General features: G+C 38.8%; 1 protein-coding gene across 4 annotated transcripts in view; it reads left to right on the top strand.

Moving 5' to 3' along the window:
• Positions 1 to 20,492, top strand: part of gulp1a (GULP PTB domain containing engulfment adaptor 1a) — a 113,761-nt gene that overhangs the window by 44,634 nt on the left and 48,635 nt on the right. Inside the window, exon 3 of one of the 4 annotated variants that reach the window (XM_042494465.1) lies at positions 18,777 to 18,868. The exons of the other annotated variants lie outside the window; for them this stretch is intronic. The gene's annotated coding sequence lies outside the window, so the exon portion shown is untranslated. The remainder of the gene's footprint in view (positions 1 to 18,776; positions 18,869 to 20,492) is intronic. 4 annotated transcript variants of the gene reach the window in all.

Genomic DNA, 20,492 nt, shown 5'->3' with positions numbered 1-20,492 from the left:
ATTAGACGAGTAAATAAATGATGACAAGGAAACAAATCACAGACCCTCTTGCAACCAGACTGTCATACTTTTTGTGGCCTACTTCATCATCACAGACTTCTGTCAGGTAAAAAGTCCAAACTACACAGCGCTGCGTGTCTCCTTCGATTTGAGGCATTATTTCAGTGTCATGGTGAGGACAGAGTGATAAGAGGCGGGAAAAAGTAGAGCTGCATGCTATAAAAGTTGAAGCTTTGATGTTTTCTTGCGCTGAGAACGGCAGCGACGTAGAAAATGTGATCACACATCACTTCCCATGAGTGGTGTGCCTCTGGCAGCACCTTTCTCACCATTTGAAATAGCACAGTTTGCATAGTCGCAGGAGGTCTTTTATCATTTAGGTGCCATCTGAGCTTCTGTGGACCTTTTGGCGTGCATCGAGTGCCTATAGTCCACTTCTCATGCACTTCAATTTTGAGTGACAGTGGGAGTAAACATGACCTAAAAAAATCTTTTTTTAGGTTTAGTTTGGAAATAAGAGCTTTTCAGGCTCTTGGAGTCTCTGACAGTAAAATATGGCCTCGTATAAATGACTTTGGCTGGATTTTTACGTCGAAGCCGGAGAATGTCTTATCATGCAGAAACAGGAGTGTAGATTAGAAGTAAATTATCGAGGTAGATTTGGCTCATAAATGGGCCATTGAAATCCTTCCTAAAGATTTATGAGCGCATTCCATCAGCTAAAGGAGCTTTTTTTATTTCCCATGAAACACGTCCTGCAATCCTGAGGCAATAGCAAATGTAATGGCTACCTGCTATCATGCACCGCTTTACACAGTATTGGTTTCTATCTCACTGGGACTAAGATTTCCCTCAGAAATGACCTTCCTTACACCTTCAAAGCACCTTTAAGTTCAAGAGTTATAGAGAGTAAGAAAGGGTTTTCTATTCCAGAGAGATTAAAGAGCAAATAATGCAGAAATAAGTGGTTTTGAGAAGGCGGCGGGCACACTTGTTGCTTCTGGAATGCGGCGCGAGAATCCATTCATCGTGACTTTAGATGATGGCTCTTGACAGATCTGTGCAATGTTTATCCAGACACTTTGAAGAAGCAGTCGTGCCCTTTCAGATGCGCTGTGCTTGGTCAGCTGTTTCCTCTCCCCAGGAATTCAGAAGCAGACTTCTCTATCGGAGCTTAATAAAGAGGAAAAACTACTCTGACACTAATGATGAGTCTTGCACCCAAGTCAGCGATGCAGTGATGAACTGCGAGGGAGGGGAATCACAAGTTTCATTACCAAAAGGCCACCAGCTGTTTTTCCTTTTACTCATAGCTCAAGCCTTTGAAACCTGCATACGTTTTTGGTTTTTCTCTGTGCTGCGTTCAAAAACTTCTGCAAGCATTTAAACATTGGAAATATGAGCAAATTGGTTTGATTTCTTTAAAGAAACATGGGAAAAAGTGTAAGCAGCAACTTGGTATGAAATTTCCCACAAACAGCAAAAAAAATAGTGAAAGGTCATAAGAAAATGATCTGAAAATAAGCTTACAATAAGCCTTTATATACACACTTTTTTCCTGTTTTGTTCCTTTACCTTTCTTTTTGTTTTTTTTTTTGTTTTTTTTTTTGCTTGTTTCTTGTTTTTCACTAATTTCTTGCTGCTTTTTGGAGTCATTTCTTCTTAAGTTGCTCATTGCCTTCTTTCTGTGTTTCCGAAAGACATCAAGCCAATATGCAATATGTTAACAAACAGCATGTCTTATTGATATTTTGTCTGATTCATCTCCTGACAGAGTAACACAGTTACATTATTACCTGCTTGAACCCTTTTTGTTAGCCCAATAATGCTGAAACAGAGCAGTTCATATATTCATTGTCTTGAACTCTTAGTAATTTTCACTTTATCTGTATCTTCTCTCCTGTGCTCTGCTCCAAATGTGTATGCATGAGCAAAGCTCTGCCATATTTGAAATAAAATGAAAGGAGAGAAACTAACACACCTGTAAATGACAGCAAAAAGCAGTAAAGACTCCCACATTGAGCTGAAATGAAACAAGTGCACATAAACTAGGTAAATAACAAATAAAATATTGTGTTGCTTTCTTTTCGGGGGAAACAGTAAGGGAGGCGCTGACTGTTTTATAAAATGACACTCAAGTTGACAGCTGACATGGAGGTTAACATCTCAGTTGGCTTTTGCAGAAGTTGCAGGTTCCATATTTGGACATGTGAACATCCATATTTAAAATACTTCACTTTCTCTTACATATTTTCCTGATCAACTTCAGTAAACTGGTTTTTCCTAAAACCGATATGAAATGTTGTAATTGTATCATTCCAATGTAATCACTGGACTCCCTGCTCAGTACTGCCATTGTGAAAGTAATAATTTCACAATTTGGGAATATGCTTATTGCTTTAAGAGTGAGATGTGAAGATGTCAATCTCAAGTCGGTGCTTCAAGAACAGAGCTGGAGTCAAGATGTGGTGAGCCTCGATCAGGACAAAGACTGGAACTAGGGGAAAACAACTAGCTCAGGTCTGTGCATAGTTAAAATATCCATTGGCGATTTACACAGTACAAAAACAGACATTTGTTACTGGGTGAATCACATCTTTGAACCATTTCTTGACAAACAGCAGTCGAGGGCCAGCCTAACAGTGATAAAGCAGGGTTTCAATTAAGTTATTAATACGAAGGCCTATAGACACTGCACACACTGAATTTACACTTCCTGTTCAACACGGCAATATCACGCCGATCTGCCATTCCACCGTCCTATATACAGTATAATGCCCTATCATGGGAAGGGGGAACAAAGTGGTCTCTCCTCTGAGGCAAGGACAGAGGTAGTGACAGCACGCAGCTCCGTCTAAAACGTAAAACCGGAAAGACGTGACCATGGGCGTCATGGGTGGAAACTTGTTTGTTAAACTTAAAACCCGTCGTGACTCCTTTAATTACGGGATGCCACGATTCAGTGTATGAAAACACCGGAGCAGAATGATGCCGTCATAGTTTGGTTCTGTGTGAAAATGCAGGGGGGATGTAAAGGGGGGGGGGCAACCTCTGTGTAAGGGTGACTACTGTCTCTCTCTCTCTCTGTCAACCACACACACACACCTTGAAGAGCGATGCAGCACTCTGTTCAGTCTCGATTGTCCCAGTCTTCAGTCCTGGACTGAATGAAGTACTACTGTAATGCATTTGGGTCTGGTTCAGGTGATTGATTAACGTATATTTCTGCGTCTGTTCCCACCCACCTCATGCATCGCCATATGGTAATTTGTAGACATCGCTCAACCTTGCAGGCACAGTGGTACCAATTCTGGCAACATCAATGAGACGAAAATACTTTGGAAAGCTATACACAGACTGTTGTTTGCCAAAAAGTAGATCATTTCGGTTCTTCAATTTTAAGCTTCAGAAATGTAATGAAGTTCACCTAAATCCTGTTACAGAAGCCATAGGATTAAAAGAACACATTTCACTGAAACATAGCCATGATAGCAGTAACTGGGGACACACATTGTTAAAAATGTCAGGAAATGGTTAACTTGTGTAATGTAATTGCCAAGTTCAATTAAAGTTTGGTATTACAGCTAAGACAATTAGACTGGGGATGCTCTGAAAGTGGAAATGGCACCACAGAGAAGGTCTTTTTAGCAGTATTTGGAATGGGATTTCTCTTTTTTTAAGCCATTTTCAGGTTTCCTCCTTTTATTTCCTTAATATTTATTTTTCTTAATTTAGGGACTTATCTAAATGGGGTTTCTGGTGGAATATTATTTCTTTTTTCTTTATCAAAGCATTATGAAGTCATTTTAGCCTCTGATTTTGATAAGGAGTAAGACAAATAAATTTAATTTATTATGTATGTTTTTAATTCAAAAAAGATTTGTCACCCTGGATTTACTTTTATCATTAAATTATCAAGTAGCTTTGTCAAAGACTATAAACTTAATGACCACTATCAAGATGAACTAAAGGGTGTTATCAGATGGCAGTTTAGAGTGCCATCAATTTTAGAGGCCGTTTCGATGTCTGATCCAACTGGGACTATTTTAAGCCTCAGTGCACGACTTTCAGCACAGTTCCTTGGGGTTATTCTGATGTACATCACACACTGTATAGATGTAATTATAAACATTAACTGAAGGAAAATCATCTAAAGGTATCAAACTGACGAAGAAATGCTGGCTATGGGGGAATTTTCCTTGGATAAAAAAGTAAGGTTGCACCTCTTTTGATCACTCGCTAACCACCACAAAGTCCTTAACCCTTTGAAACCTGGATCGTCTTATCTTGAGCTGCGTTCACACGCCTTTCACAAGTTTCTAAACCTGCGAACACGGAGAGAATTCGATTGATTTCTTTCAAAAACACAGGGAAAAAAGGTAGTGAGCAACTTGACAAGAAATGTCTGGCAAACTGCAAGGATTGTTTTTTTTAGAGGGTTAGGGTTAGTGAAAATGTGAAGGGAACTATATTTAGAATTATCAGAATTAAATACTTGAAATTATTTTACAAAATTATTATAATTTTAGCACTTTTTTTCAGGTAATTTCCTTGCTTTTTTTTTTTTTTTTTTTCACTTTCCTGTATGTCTTATGTGTTTGTTTTGTGTTTTTCGGGAATTTTTCTTGTACCCTCCCTTCTTTTAATACTTATTTGTTGCTTACATCTGGTTTATTTCCTTCTTAAGTTGCCTTCCATCCATGTTTTTGAAGGAATTCAAGCCAATTAGCTCAGTTTTTAAAGGGTTAAAACAAGCATCAGTTCTTATAGACAACCCAAAGTTGTAAACACGTCTAAGGCAGAACAGCCTGCAACGTTTTTCATACACACCATTCAAAAGCTATTTTTACACCTCCTGATCCTTCCCATCTGGAGAGCCATCTGAAGGATTCACTAAAGCACTGCTTTCTTTGAAATTCTCAAACTTTCTATCCTGAAGAGATGTATCATTTAGCAGAGAATATCAGGGAGCTGCACTCACAGACGTTTGAGGCATCAGTGTGATATTGCCACAGATGCGTGTGTTTAAACTGACTTTCACCACCTGCTGTATCTGCAAACAGTAAGCACATGTGTCATAACTCTGTTTACTCAGTGGAGTACCACATGCATGTCTCAGCAAATATGTCTTGACTTTCTCAAACCTAACCTCAAGAGGAACTTGTTGTGCAAAATGTGCTCTTAAAGATAGCATAAAATGTCCTCACTTGTGGGCACTCTCAGGAGCACGCTGTCAGGAAAGGCAATCTAGCAAATGTTAGGGGCCCCCCTAAAAAGTATGTGGGTAAAGGGGACCCTGATGGCCACTCGTATTGGCACATATTGCACTGACAGCTCTAAACCCTATTAACTCTTAGATGCACATAGTTTATAAATAATTTAATACTTTTTGAACCATAAATCATAGCTCCCTCTTTTTTTTTTCTGCTGGAAGCTAGCAACGGTGCTGTCTCAGTGCCGCTCTCAGTGTGAACGTCGCCCTCAGAGAAGCTTTCCTGTCCAGAATGGAACTTGTGCTTCTTTTCAAGGACTTTGTACAGTGAATCTATACAGCGAGATCCAATATTGATTGTCTTTTTGTCAATTTTTTATCCATAATCAATCATTCATCTTTGCCAGCTTTAATGCTAACGACCATATTTGTTTTTCCATAATACCCTGCAGAAGTCTTTACACCAATCAGTGGTCCCTGTGACTCTCGTAAGGCATGATGCTACCAGTCACAGGTTCACAAGTGCCTGCAGGGAGGTCACTCCAGGGCACTCAGTTCACTTCCTGAAATATGAATCTTGTGATGTGGTCCTCTGTCTCATAGCAGACAGAAACTGCTTTAAAGAAAGACATAAGTAATGCCACACACAGAAAGTGAGAAAAAGCATTTGGACTTTTTTGGAAGAAATGTAAATAGTTTCTAAACTACATTACATATAATGTTTATTTATTTGTTCACTTTCTGAGCCCCAACATTTAGGAACTGTTTCAGAGAACAGAAAAGCAGGGTTCTGTATTACTGTGTGTGACATTTCAGTAAAAATCTGTGAGATTCAGTGAGTTGTTTTGTTTTTCTTTTTTCTTTATAGCCGCTTTTACACTACCTGTTTAAGGTATGAAATATCGCTCCGTTATGCTGCCTCGCAGTTCTGTATTAAAGGTGAGACAGCAGAATAGTCGGTGTATATGCGTGCAGCCCACTGCAGAACATTGAAAAGCAGCTAGCAGCAGTCAGTGGCAAACTCAGAAATAAACAGCAACCGAAAATGTCAATCAATTGGTAAAATTGGGGAGGGCTTGTTATTGCCTCGTTATGCCATTTTTTTTTTGTTTAGAAAGGGCTGCTGCAAGGGAATGGGAACAGGAAAGAAAAAGGGGGAAGAAAAACAAAGAAGAAAGGACAGAAGAGAAAAAAAGGAAAAGGCTGAAATGTCTTTTTAGCTAAAAATGGACCCCTGAGAATGTGCCTCGAGTCTGGAGAGTGACTTGACTGGTCTGAGACAGCTTTAATCAGGGTGTCTGATCCCAACTAAGCAATCTCCTTCTTGAAGCTGCTCCTCAGACTTATTGGATCAGACCCTTCCTGGAGGGGTGGGGAATGTTCCACAAACGATCTGAACCGCAACAGGCCAGCCAGCTCCTAAGGGTCCGGAGGTGATCTAAAGCAAACGAAGAACTAAGAATACAAGAACCTGGAGAAGGAGGAATGAGCCAAATATTTTAAAAGTACGGCTAAAATGGGGATAAAGCAAACACTAAACAGCAAAGACTAATTTCCCTGCTTTGGCTGTCTCGACCAGCCTCAGATCCACCCTTTAGACCCTTCCAGAGAAGCCCCAAGATAAAATGGCTTTTTTAAAAAAAAAATTAATTGAATTAATTTTTTCCCTGCTCAGTAATTTCTCCTCCCCCTTACCTTCTTTCTTCTTTCCCTTTCTAGTACCGCTCTTTTATCTTTTTAATCCTCATTTTGTGAGTAATCTCTAGTTATTGTCTCCCCATTTCACACACACAAACACACTCGTGCACAAACACAAATTGCTGTCTGTTTTAATGTCGGTCACTTTTATTGCACTTTTATTGTTTGTTTGTCACTTGTTTTGTGCTGTATGTTTCCATGTTATTCATAAAAAATCACTAAGTTGGCATGTGTTTGGTTCTGTACAGAAATGCAAAGGTGGAATAAAGAAGGGACTTTGAAACAGTCCAATAGAACAACTTCAGTATAAAGGGCTATTGTCAGGTGTAACTGTCAGTGCAATGAAACGGGGCCTCTGCCAGGGCCCTCGCAGCGTCTGCGATCATCACCGGGAACTCACAGTGGATTATACAGCTGAGCAGCTGCAAACTGCAAATTTGGTTTCACTAAATTTGTGCTACCCTGCTTCCCTCCCTCCCCTCTATATACTAAAGAAGCATATAAACATTTTTTTCATCATGATGTGGCAGAATGTTCTCCTTTATTCTCTCCAAAACCTTTAGTTTTAGCATGCTTTGCAAGTGTGTGAAGATTTTTTTTAAGTCCTGAACATTCATAACAGTATTTTTTTTTACAACAACAATAATGAAAACAAAGAAAACCATGTTTTAAAAGTAGAGTAGTAGTAAAGTAAAGTATATTTCTTAGGCAGAGAAAGCAGTGATCCAAAAACAAGACAATTTGTTCAGCTTGAAGGATAGAGACAACCTACAAAATGCTCACATTGTATCATATCTCACACAGAGAAGCGTAAATTATTGAGAGCCATATAATTTTCCATGACTTTTGCTGCTCCCCATTGAGACTCTCTGACATTATTATAGCCTCAAACTGTGTAGTGAGGAACAGAACCACAAATGGTGGTCCTCATCTTCCCGGAAAAGGTGTGGAATAACAGGACTCATAAAATTTCATATACAGCTTCTCAGTGTAGTATTAACCTCCAGTTGCGCTTCAATTTACCTGGAATTTAAAATGTGCTGAGAATCATTTGTATGTGTGCATGTTTTCCTGAATGTGCGTAAATGTAACCATGTGTCTGCTCCCGTCTCTATGTCTGCATGTAGTCAATTTTACATATATTGTAAAACAAAATTTGGACTTTGGCTTTGGCTGTCCACCCATTTAATATTACCCAAAACCAAAACAGTTTGGGGGACTCCCTGAACTACATACCTTCAAGCAATCCTTTTTATTCCTCAATAACCAAGACCAGACGCATGTCAGGGTGTCCATCCATCCTGCCATCCATATGTCCCATTCTTGTGAAAGTGACATCTCAAGAATGCAGTGAAGGAATTCCTTCAACTTTGGCTCAAACGTCCTCTTGGAGTCAATGAACTGATTAGATGTCGGTGGTTACGGGTCAAATGTAAAGGTTAGTGGGACCTTGTCCATCTCATTCTTGTAAATGCGATATCTCAGAACACCTTGAGGAAATCTCAAGAGCACCTCAAGGGAATATCTTCAAATTTGGGACAAACGTTCATTTGGGTCAGTGATGAACTGATTCGATTTTGGTGGTCAAAGATTCAAGATCACTGTGAACTTGCATCTGTCTCATTCTCACAAATGTGATATCTCAAAAAGACATTGAGGGAATTTCTTTAAATTTGACCCAAACATTAGTGCCTGTTGCTGTTGCTGCGCTGGCTGTGTTCAACCACTTAGCGCACCTGGTTCTTCTTGTGTTTATACTTATTATATAGTTATAGTTCCTACAGTAAAATCAGAGATTAAAAAGTACCTCAAAGCTGCATTCTATGTACAGAGTTCATTCTTAGTTTTGATGGTGCTGACACAACAAAATGGGAGTTCTAAGAATGAGAAGTTCCTCCTGTTCAAAAATGCTTATTGTCTCTTGACTAAAATCTATGTCACTACTGGTCTGATTTTTAAAAAAAAAAAAAAAAAAAAGAATGGAGGGATGAAGCATCTTTGAACTTCCTTAGAAAATAAGCTAATGGGATTAAAAGAGATGCCTTGAGAAAAGGTCAGATCAATAATCATAACTTGTCCAATTTCATGTAGTTTGGATGGATAGTCAATTACACAATTATTCTTTCAGGGTTTGATACCACGTAACTGAAAAGTGTGATTAACATAAAATACACTTTTCTCCCGAGTGGTTTGGCCTACAGATGTTGACACTTCATGTGCTACTATGAAGTGAACATTTTGTCATTGTTGGAATTCAAGGTTGGTGAGAAATAGATAAATGTTGCAGTGCTCTATTAAAATATGTGACATTGTGAGAGTAGAGAAATAGTAAGGTCAAAACAAATGGCCGTACAGTAGGCACTCATGGGTAGTCCTGTTTTTATTGAGAGCTCTTGTACAAATGTAGAAATTGCAGATTTGACTTTCACACAATGGCTTTCTGATCTATGATGTACTGAAGTAAGTTGGTTATATGTATACAGGATTTAGATGAAATCCATAATAATCTCTTCCTCCCTGCCTTGCATAAATACCTCAGAAATAATATGTATCACTCACATGTAGGACTCTCATTTAGCTGTTAACCATCAGTTACATCAGCTGAAATAACTACCACTGTCTACAGATTTTCTCAGGTCTAACCTTAATGTTAACTTGAAACCCTTTTGCTAAACTCACAAAGACAATGTGTCTAGCCTACAGACTTGGCCAAAGAAGATTTCCCAGTGAAGAAAACAGTATTGATATTAAAAAAGTTGGACATTTTGTGAGAAGATTTGTTTGAGTGGTGCTGTCATATTTCAACCACACAACATACAAAACAGACAGACTGCAGAGGCCTTGCGCCATCTGACATGCCTCCAAGTTTCTGTTGAGGTGAAATGTGCGAGGGGTTGAAGAGGGGTTGAAGAAAAGATGATGTGAATTCATAGGACCTCGATGTTTCAAAGAAAAACACAACACAGAGGTTTTCTCTGACTACGAAAACATGTTTGTATTCGTCCTTGTGGGAAATGTCTACAACTAATGTCAAGAAAAACCTGCCGAAGTGTTTCACAAGGCTATGGTTCACTTTACAGTAATCAGATCTTTAGCTGTTTGTATTGTTGTGCTTGAGGTCAGCAACACAATAAGTGTTGCAATGACACTGTAGAAATGTAAGAATTGTGAAACTGGAGTTTATTATCACAACACAACACTTTGTAAATGTTGTCTCTTTATATCCATCTGTTTATTTTTTAAAAAAAACTTCTTTTTATTCAGAAATGTTGTTTCTGGCCACTTGATGAATGTAGGCCCAGTATGAACTCTCTTTTAGCTCTGTTTTGGTCTCCACCAATGCCTGAGGAAATGTTGGCTCTATAACTGCTAAATGCTGCACTGTGTTAACATATCCTCATATAATGGTCTGCATGATGTCTTACAAAAATGCACTTACAATGATTAGTATGACAACTAACAAATTACCAACCCACAAATTGGTGCATTATGTGATGAAGTGGCTCTCACACCCCAGAAAAGTTTAGACAAGGTTGTCAGTATCTTTTGACGTCAAGTCAAGTCAAGTCAAGTCAAGTCAAGTCAATTTTATTTATAGAGCCCATTATCACAAAACATGATTTGCCTCAGAGGGCTTTACAGTGTACGACATCCCTCTGCCCTGAGACCCTCACATCACCCAAGGAAAAACTCCCGAAAAAGAACCCCTGTAACGGGGAAAAAAAAGAAGAAACCTCCTCCACCTCCTGAGGGATCCCTCGTCCAGGATGGACAGATGTGCAATAGATGTCATAAATAACAAATGAAATACAATCATGGCAAAAAGGAAAGAGAAAGAAAGATGGGGGAGGGGGAGAGAGGCACAGCAATAATGGAATCAGACGCATGTCATATTACAATAATGATAGGTGCGAAATTATCAAATGCACTTTATGATGATATTGTGGGTGTTGATAAGAGTCTCATGCATATATGGAGGTGTCCAAAGGCATGATCACGGCATCGGTGCAACCAGGACCAAGAGCACGATCAGGGCGAGCGAGGGGTACAGTATCAGTGCAGCCACAGCACGAGCACAACCAAAGGCAGGGTCACAGCAGCAGCACAGCTATCACAACGATCAGGCACAGCCAGGGTTGCAGCCAGGATCCGGGAAAACTAGGAAACAAGGGAGCAGGAATGCTCCAGAGAAGCAACGGGATTAGCGTAGTGCAGTTCAACAGAACCAAGGTGGTGAACAGCAAAAAGGACGTCCTTTTTGATTTGGGGTAGGGACCCCTCTCTCTCCCCTGCCTTTTCTGTTTCTGTCTTTCTCTTACTATCAATAAAGCAGGAATGCCAAACAGTACTCTTAAAAAATAAAAGAAAGGAAGAAAGAAAAGGAAAGGGGAACAAAGCAAGACAGTCTGTAATTTATTTATAGTGGACATTAATCTTCCTGAAAATACTGTTCAGCAGGCATATCTGTTCCAGGTTTCACACCTGTGTGGCTAATGATACGGAATAGATCAGCACAGAACCACAATGAGTAACAATTCCCTTAGAATTCAGAAAGCCAGTGCTGCTGGGTCTTTTTCTGCTGATATCACCATGGAGGGGAATTACAGGGACTAAAAGTAAATTACAAAAACCAGTTGAATGAAACAAACCAAAGTTAATGTATTCATAATAACGGTACAGCAGACACAACATGACCTTTGGAGCTGTCTAGAGCAAGTGTGTAGCTCTGCAGTGACAAGACAAGCATTAGCAGCAGAGACCTTCCTGCTTCCACCCTGCTCCTCATGATATTGCATGGCTTGTCGCTTTTAATTAGCCTCCTAGTGTAGATTCAGCAAAAAAGGCCAGTTCATGACCTATTGAGTTTTCCTGTTGTACAGTTAGGAGGCAAATTGATTTCAGTGTGATGTGTTCCTTTTTTTAAATAAATGGTAATGCGTTTTGCCTACCAACAACTAAACTGCTTAAGACAAGAGTTTACGATGAGTACACAGAGAACACACTCTCCAGTCTATAGATTGCTCCCCAGGCGACGATATATTTTACCTGTGAACAGGAGCTGACATGGAGGCTCTAGAGAAGCCAGCCAGTTTCTTTCATCTTTAATAAAGCCAACAATATCCTTGGGAGTCCCACTTGTTTACCATGAAACACACCTAATTCAAATTAGACTGAAACAGAATAAAACTCACCCAGACCCTCTTGGTTACTCATGCTAGTAATCTAGTTAGTAAGTCCACTGTTCCAAGAATCATCAGCTCCGGTTTGGTCAATAAACCTGTAATTCACCCCCCCCCCCCCACACACACACACACTGTCTGCCATTGCTGACCACCAGCTGTTTACAGACCTGTAACTTCTCCCTCCACCACTAGGTGTTGAGGTGTCTTAAGCTCAGATGCCTGTTCCACTAGTAGGAGGCACATATGGTTCCAGTAGCCTCTGTCAGCTCCACTAAATTTGTATAAAATTTAGGCTCTTATGTCTATTTTGCAAGTGTTGGTGATACTTTTTTACTTTCTGAGGTTGGCTGTGGATGGTTGTGGCCTGGTTGTGCAAGTCACTCATCCGGATGATGAGTGACTCGCTGTCTTTCTGACCGACCTTTTAGCAAGCCAGCTGCTAGCTAAACAGGTTGAGGTTTTTAAATGTCTGTAGACATCAGGGAAAAGATGAAGAAAAATGGTCACCAGCCCAACTTATATCCTGCTAGGCGCTGTTCCTGTCCTATCACGTTCTTGCTGTGAGTGACAGCTATATGCCATTCAGAGGCGCCTGAGAAGCGCTGCCTTTGTTCGGGAAAGCTGTCTTGTTGAGGCCATGATGTGTGGAGAGTTAAATCATTCCAAAACCAGAAATCATGGATTACCAGAACCATCGCAAACATGGACAATTATAAAGCTGCAGCCATCAATGTAAGAAGATGCGGGAAAAGTTGCACAAGTTAAAGGAGCTGATGGGATTATATTTCCCTAGAGTAGTACCTTGTACAATTCCATCTGATGAACACATTCTCTATATTATACTATATATATATTTACAGTAAAATAGAGCAGTATAATATCTGCATTCAAATGAGTGGGATGTAGTAAAACTGGTTAGGGGGTACGCTAGTTTATATTAAACTTGAACTGAATTGTGGGCGTGTGTACAAGTGCTGTGCTGTGCAGATTTTAGACATGCTGGCAATCCTGTGATGTATACCTCTCCTCCCACTCCCTCAACAGAGGCATAATAAACAGACTGAAGAGGTCTTGTGAAACCGTTGGAGATTGAATAAATTAAGTAGAGCACTGGTATATTATTTTTCCTACTGATGCTCATTAAAAGCCATAAGATTATGTATTAGATTGCCCTATATCACAGTTTTGCAGTTGCAGTCTCTAATTACTGACCCAATCCTAAAAAAATAGCTTTTTTACCACTAAATAGTTAGAATGGAGCTTGATTGATTTAACATGTTGGTAGTTAAAGTAGAAAATACTTGCCGTATGTCTTTTAGTAACTTTTAATTTACGTTAAGGTTTTGGGTGGGTACCTATAGTTTTTGAACACATAGAGCAAATCTGTTCCTTCCTGCTTCCTGTTTCTGTTGCTAGTGGCAATCTTGCATAATTGGTGTAAAATGGACAAACACTTCATAAATAGAATAACAAAGAAATTATAAATTGAAACAAATGACAGTCAAAATAGACATTATCAGCAACTATTTATTCATGGGTATTTACAGAAATGCTTTGCTCATATGGACATAAGAACGTATTAGGTTCCGTCTTAAGCCATGCTAGCGCCATATGCAGGGGTGTAGCACAAAATTCTGGGCCTTATGCTTAAGCAGTCTTCGTGGCCCCCTCCCCTTCCTTTCGTGATTCATTCGTGATTCATTTTTTCTCAAGTTTTAGTTTAGATTTTTTTTTTTTAGAAAGTCAGATTGGGGACAAATCCTAGTGTAGGGGTGGACTAAACGATTTTGCTTCTGTAAACAGTAGGAGGGGCCTCAAAGATATTTCAATTCTTTTTTTTTTTATAAAAAAGTTATTTCTTTATACAGATTAATACAGTCGATTCCAATTTAGGTACATCATCAATTAGTGAGAAATAAAAAGTTGCAAACAAAACCAGACTTTTCAATTCAGACTTTTTGAGACCAACACTAAATTAAAATGGTAGCCACAGAAAACAATACATAAACATGAGTACATCAACACTGTCATCGTGAGCATGTTAGCATATTGACATTTAATTTTTTTTCCCCTCAAAGTCCCACATAAGTACGGCCTCACGGGCTGATCCTATATGGTTTGATCCAATCTTCAATACATTACTCTGTGTTTATGTTGCATGTGATCGGCAGTTACATACAAATCCTTCCTTTTATGTTTGAAACTCCAAGGTTGACAGAAGGATTCGATAACAAGCTGTGTGAGACCACTTACCCGGGGATTACACTGTTTGTCTTTTGATGCTGTCTTATTACAAAAACATGCAGCATGTGTTGACATTGATTCCTGGAAGAGGACAGTACCCCTGAAGTCTGGCTTCACAAACTTGAGCCAAAAAATAAAAAATAAAATGAAATAAAAAATGAGCTGCTAAATTCAGGCAATTGGCCATTCAAAACATTTTGCGGTGTAGCCAGAAATTCAAACTCATTTCATGGCTGCTGTATTAGGTTTTGAATCAAGGGAATGTTGGATAGAAATAATATCATCTTAGTATTTGCTTGTTAATGTGGTTGAGATGTGTTCAGTGTACAGTAGGAGTGGATGGAAATGATTGCTTTCTTCTTGGCTATAATCATCATAATTTTTGGTGCAGTGGGAGGTGCTGGGACGATCACCAGCCACGCCAACTGAAAATACATAGCAGCTTTGCTACTTTGCATTAGTGCTTAGATGGAACACAAATCATGTGGAGGCTGCAAATCTCAATGAAAATCCACTGAGATGCTTCTCATTGAGATGCATATTCCTGCTTCTCCACCCACTCCACACTCCCACAAACACACACACACACACACATCCCAGGCGAGCAGTGAAATAATTGGACTCTGAACTTGTGTAAATGTGTAAACCATAAGGACAGCAAACACACTGCTGAAGTAGTTGGAAGCAAGATGTAGTTGCTTCAAATCTGCTGTGTATTTATTCCTCATATCGTCGTCCAACTTTTACTCCTTGTACATTTTGCTGCACAACATGAAAAATAAAAATCAAAGTATGATGCTGTAGCCTAGTTACTAAACAAAGTCTGAACAGATGACTCATTGGTATTGTTTTCAACTGTTGACCTAGATGCGTTTGAGTTGTTTTGTCTGTGGAGTTTCTTTGCTGCTGTATTAACCCTTTAAAACCTAGATCAACATTGATTTTCTTGTGGTGCATTCAGGCACCTTTCACAAGTATTAAAACCTTTGTAACCGCAGCAAATGGTTTTGAAATCATTTGAAATTATGGGAAAAAGTGCAACTTAATGTGCAACTTGGCAAGACGTGTCTCGCAAATCTAAAAAAAATGGTAACTTGGAAAATTATAGTAAAGCAAGTGAAGCTCTCTATATCTAGAATATTCATCTTATTATATATTTAAAATAACTTTACACAATTGTTATAATTTTCAAGCAGATTTTTTAGTTTTTTTTCTGCTTGATTTTTCTTTCTTTTTTTTTTCTTTTTTTACTCCAGGGTTTTTTGTTTGTTTATTTATTTGAGTTTTTCTTTTTTCTTTATTTTTTGGTAATGTTCAAGGGTTTTTGGTACTTTTTTGTACTAATTGTTCTAATTTTTGGCTTGTTGTTTTTCTGAATTTGCTTATTGCTGTCTTCCCATGGTTTTTCAAAGAAACTGAGCCAAGTCACTAAGGTTTTAAAGGGTTAAACAGGCAGGGTAACTACATGTTTGTACCAAGGCAAATTTGTGGAAAGTGTAACATATATCATCAATCATAGCTTAAATTTGTCCACCTCATATGTAACGGAACATTTTTTCCTTGAGTTTTTTTTTACCCAGTTTTATTCACGTCTGTGTAGCATGAAGGGCCCCACTTTCCTGGAAAGTGTCTGGGCCAGCCACTTCCCTTACCCCACCACAGCTGTTAATACAAGACACAAACATGAAATGATACAGGGCAGTGCAAAGAAAAACCCTAGAAAAATAAAGTGTGAACAGAACAGCCCCAACCCAGAGACCCTCCCTGTTATAAATGCTCTCTCAGGCAGAAACCAAAAGTGTGCTGGCCAGCAAAAACAAACCACCACCCAAGGCCCCTGACCAAGCTAAATCTCTAACCACATACCATTTAAAGAACAAGACCTGTCTGCCACTGATTTGAATGACCTTTGTAGATTGGCTGGTATTTGTGACCTTTCTTGTCTTTTGATGTCTTTTTTTTTTTTTTAACTAATATACCCAAACAAATCAAGCAAAATACACACTTATGTATTCTCATCAATGCAAATATAGACCTGAAATCATCTGGGTTCAAAGTATGCTCATTATATTTGGATTAATGCCTCCGTTGTTGTGAAACCAGCTAAAGCCCCATATTTCAAATTCCACTTTGTGTCTTGACCGCAGACAGCTGTGCATCTCCAACATATTTCCGAAGATATTTGAGCCATTTGTATATCAGAGTTTATTAACTTTTTCATCCTTTCTCAAAGAAAAATTTCACTGCTGGAAAAGGGTCTGGAAAGACAACTACCTTTTGAAATTGCTTCTGTATGACCAGAGAAAACCAAAGTAAAGGGCTGTGGTGTTTGCTCTGCTCAAAAGGCAGAAAACCTACAACTACCAGAATGCACTGCACCATACCAGCCCAATTAAAGCACCCACTGGTGCGTCATCTTAGGTAAAATCCGGAATGCCGTAACATAATCTCGGTTTGTATTTGATCAGCTCCTCTTAGTGTTAATGTTTGATATCAGCTTTTTCAGCCTCTGTTTTCACTATGCTGGAAATAGTTGGGCACGCGCTTCTTGTTCACAAAACCTATTCAGTTAGTTAAATAATGCACTAAAATATGTTTCTGAAGACATTTTATTTAAGAAATAAGCAATACAGTAACAAAATCTTTTCAACCTCCATTTTTACAGTACGGGAAACAGTATGGTCTCCCTGTTCAGCTAAACAGTGCACTAAAACATGTTTTTGAAGACTTTTATACAAGAAATCAGCAACACAGTAACAGAGTATTGTTTTGATCAGCAATTCTTACTTTTACTGTTTACACTACACTACACACAAGTATTTTAAGACTCCTTTTTTACAATAAAAGAAACAGCATGTTGATCATTTCTTGATCAGACCCCATATTACAGCCAAACAGGGCACTAAATATGTTTATGAAGATATTTCAGCAAGGGATAGATATTGCAGTAACAGAACCTTGATTTATATTCAATCAGCACTGCCTAGTTTTATCATTTGATTCCAGTTTTTCAAGTTCTTATATTAAAGCCAAACAGTGCGCTAAAATGTGTTTTTGAAGATATTTAGGAAAGACAGGCAAAGTAATGACAGAATCAGGTTCATATTTCATCAGCACTGTCTAGTTTTACCAGGCATTCTGATTTGGACTGAGTTTGAGAGAGAGAAAAAGCCATTTCTATTTTCTTTGTGTCTGTGGTGTTGGGCATACAAAAATGTTGAAGTGCAATATGTAGATTGAGCCACAGCCCAACAGCCAGCAAAAAAATCATCAAATGACACGAAACTTATCATCTCATGGATCTGAGCAGAGACAGGAGCAGGGGTGCTGGTTAGACAACAATTACAGTTACAACAATTCATTTACACATACTTCCCACATTAAGCAGGTTTCCATTAACCCTGTTTTCAACAGCCATTTGCTATGCTTCTTGGAATTTTATCTCGAGGAGAGAAGTGCAAAAAATCACTCAATAGAAACAGTAAATGTTTATTGACATTTTGAAAATATCACTTTAGTTTTGTGCAAATCTGAAATGGAAACCAGCCTTTAATACAATTTTATCCCCTTTTCCCTGTATTGTGTGTCTTTGTTGAAAGAACACTTTAAGAATCACTTGGTAAAAGTGGTCAGTTGCCCTTCCTTAAGTTGTTGTACTTCATCAGGGCACTGTAAAGGATGCAGCGTCGGACAGATAGTTTCCCTGATTATACCCTAAGAAAGCAACATTTGCATGAGCTTTCAGACAGAAGTTAAAAAAACAAAACAAAACTGAGGAGCCCTTTGCTGTTCTATCAGTTAGCAGAATAATTGGGCTTCCCTTTCAGGTGTTTGTCAGCTCCAATTTTGTGCTTTTTGCGATCCGCCTTTCCTCTGCTCTTCACTTTGAGAGTTCCCTGACAGTTCATCTGTATCTGATAAAAAGGACAATCGAGTGTCACGTTTTGTCACAAGGGGCTGTGATACACACTTTCGCGCCTTGAAGTTTTTCTGCAGTGCAGTGGAAAAGAAAAAGAGGGGTGTTATTAAGTTGACATAATCTCAGAGGGAGGCTTTTAAAAGCTTTGTGTTGGAAAGGTGTTGTGACTTTTACCTCATAATGCTTTGGCCACACTGCTGTTTCAATTGATGCCAAGATGTTGACCTAAGGCTGTTGCCAGTGCACACTGTGCGATGATGAATCACATACTGCAACAAAAGGGTCAGCCTGCAACCTCTTGCATGTTGGCTTTTATAGGTCATCTCTGCTCCGCTACAGTGCGTCTCGGTGGAACAGCTCCCGTCGAAAGGGGTCTCTTTTTGTGCACATGCAAACCTCCCAAAGAATTCTTTTGGACAAACTGTGGGCGGAGGAAGTTGGGTTTGAATGTCAAGTATCATGTGTCAAGGCAAAAGCTTCTTGTTGAGTTTGCAAACCCCATCATTTCTCCTTGCTGCAGCTCTTAGTGTACCACCATCTGGCCCACAGCTGAAAACTATTAAGATCCGCTGGAACTTCCTCCTCACTATTCCTCCCCAGTTTGAAGGCAAAGTAAGTAGCTTTTATCTTAGCTCTGTTGTTGTTTGCATGTTTCTCTCCATAGATCTTTTTTTTCTCCTCCCTGTATATAACAGCAGTGCGATAAAGTGTGTCAGAGTGCTGAATTTGATCCACAGGAGTTTAAGCACTGGGCTGTGAGAGTCTGGCTTTTAGATTTAAACACCAGGACACCACGGTTGTTTCGACTGAGGAATTCTGGGACTAAATTCATAAACAGATTGGAGTTTGCGATGCCTTATGTGCCGCACTTAGCCAGCGAGATTCCAGAGCCGGGGTGAGAGCAAAGTGAAGAAAACAAAGGATCTTTGTTGATTTTCTTTTCTGAGGCATTATGTTGCGACCACAGTGCATGCTCTGCATCTATTCCATGTTAAAAGCCTGCTGCCTTTTTAGTGCATATGGCTCAGATTAGTGACTGACTGAGAGGCTTTTATAAACATTAACTTTGCTTTCTTCCTTTTTTTTTTAATAAGCCTTTTTAAACATTAACTTTTGTCAAACTTGTGCATTTGGCTGCGTTTTCATTTGGAGCTTGTTGTTTGGGCTGCAGAGAAGGAGAGAGAGAGAGAGTGGACTCCACAGGGTCAAAGTAGGTCGCGCTCATTTCCAGAAAGAGTCTTTCCCAAGCTAAATTCCAAATGTTTGAGTCACTGAAGATGAATTGTTAGACTGTAGACATGCCTTTGCTGGGATTTTTGGAGGATCATTTTCCAAGTTAGAAAAGTGCTGGCTCCACTGTTTTTACTAAAAGTGTGTATGTGAGGGGTTTTATATCAAAATGTTTTGTTTTGTTTTTATATTTATTTCTTAGTGTCATATTTAGACTGTGTTTAAGTGTCTTAGATGGTGCAGGAGGAAGTATTCATGTCCTTTATTGTAAAAGTCCTGCATTGAAAATGTTACCTAAGTAAAAATTTAGTATAATCTTGAGCATTATGGCATTAAAGCATTAAAAATTGAAGTACCCAATACAGGACACAGCCAAAAAAAAAAAACAAATATTAAAAACAAATTAGAAAACAACTTCAATGTTGATCAAAAATAGTCCCCAATTCATTCTTATTCAATCTGCAAATGTATTAACTGACTAATAATTAACAAAAAGTCTCCGTTGTCCTATTGTAAAGTAACCAGCACAGATAAATTGTTGTTGAGTAAAAAGAACATATATTTCAATGTATATTTTAGAGCAGTAAAATTATAAAGTGGCATTTAAAAAAAAAAAAAAGGTCAAATACAAGTAGCTCAAATTCGATCTAACACAGCAGCAGCTAATGTCCGACACTTGACTGTCGTTAAACCTGTTAATAACCATGAGGTGACTTTAGCTGCGCGATAAGGTTGGGACTTTTTTAGTATTTTTTATTGTGGACTGGAAAAGTAATTGTTTTTATTATCCTTGTACCTCAAATTTGTACTAAAATACAGTACTTGTGTAAATGTACTTAGTTACATCCCACCACTACTCTTAACAGACTGTTACTGCATTATGTGGTTTAAATCACCATTTACTCCTTTGAAGCCTGGATCGGCATCAGTTTTCTTGATACCTTTAGCGGCTATTGAGCAAATTGGTTGGATGTCTCTGAAAACCTGAGGTAAAAGGCAATGAGCC

The sequence above is a fragment of the Plectropomus leopardus genome, chromosome 10, assembly GCF_008729295.1.
Source record: "Plectropomus leopardus isolate mb chromosome 10, YSFRI_Pleo_2.0, whole genome shotgun sequence".
NCBI lineage: Eukaryota > Metazoa > Chordata > Actinopteri > Perciformes > Serranidae > Plectropomus > Plectropomus leopardus.
This window is presented reverse-complemented; position numbering and strand designations above follow the sequence as displayed.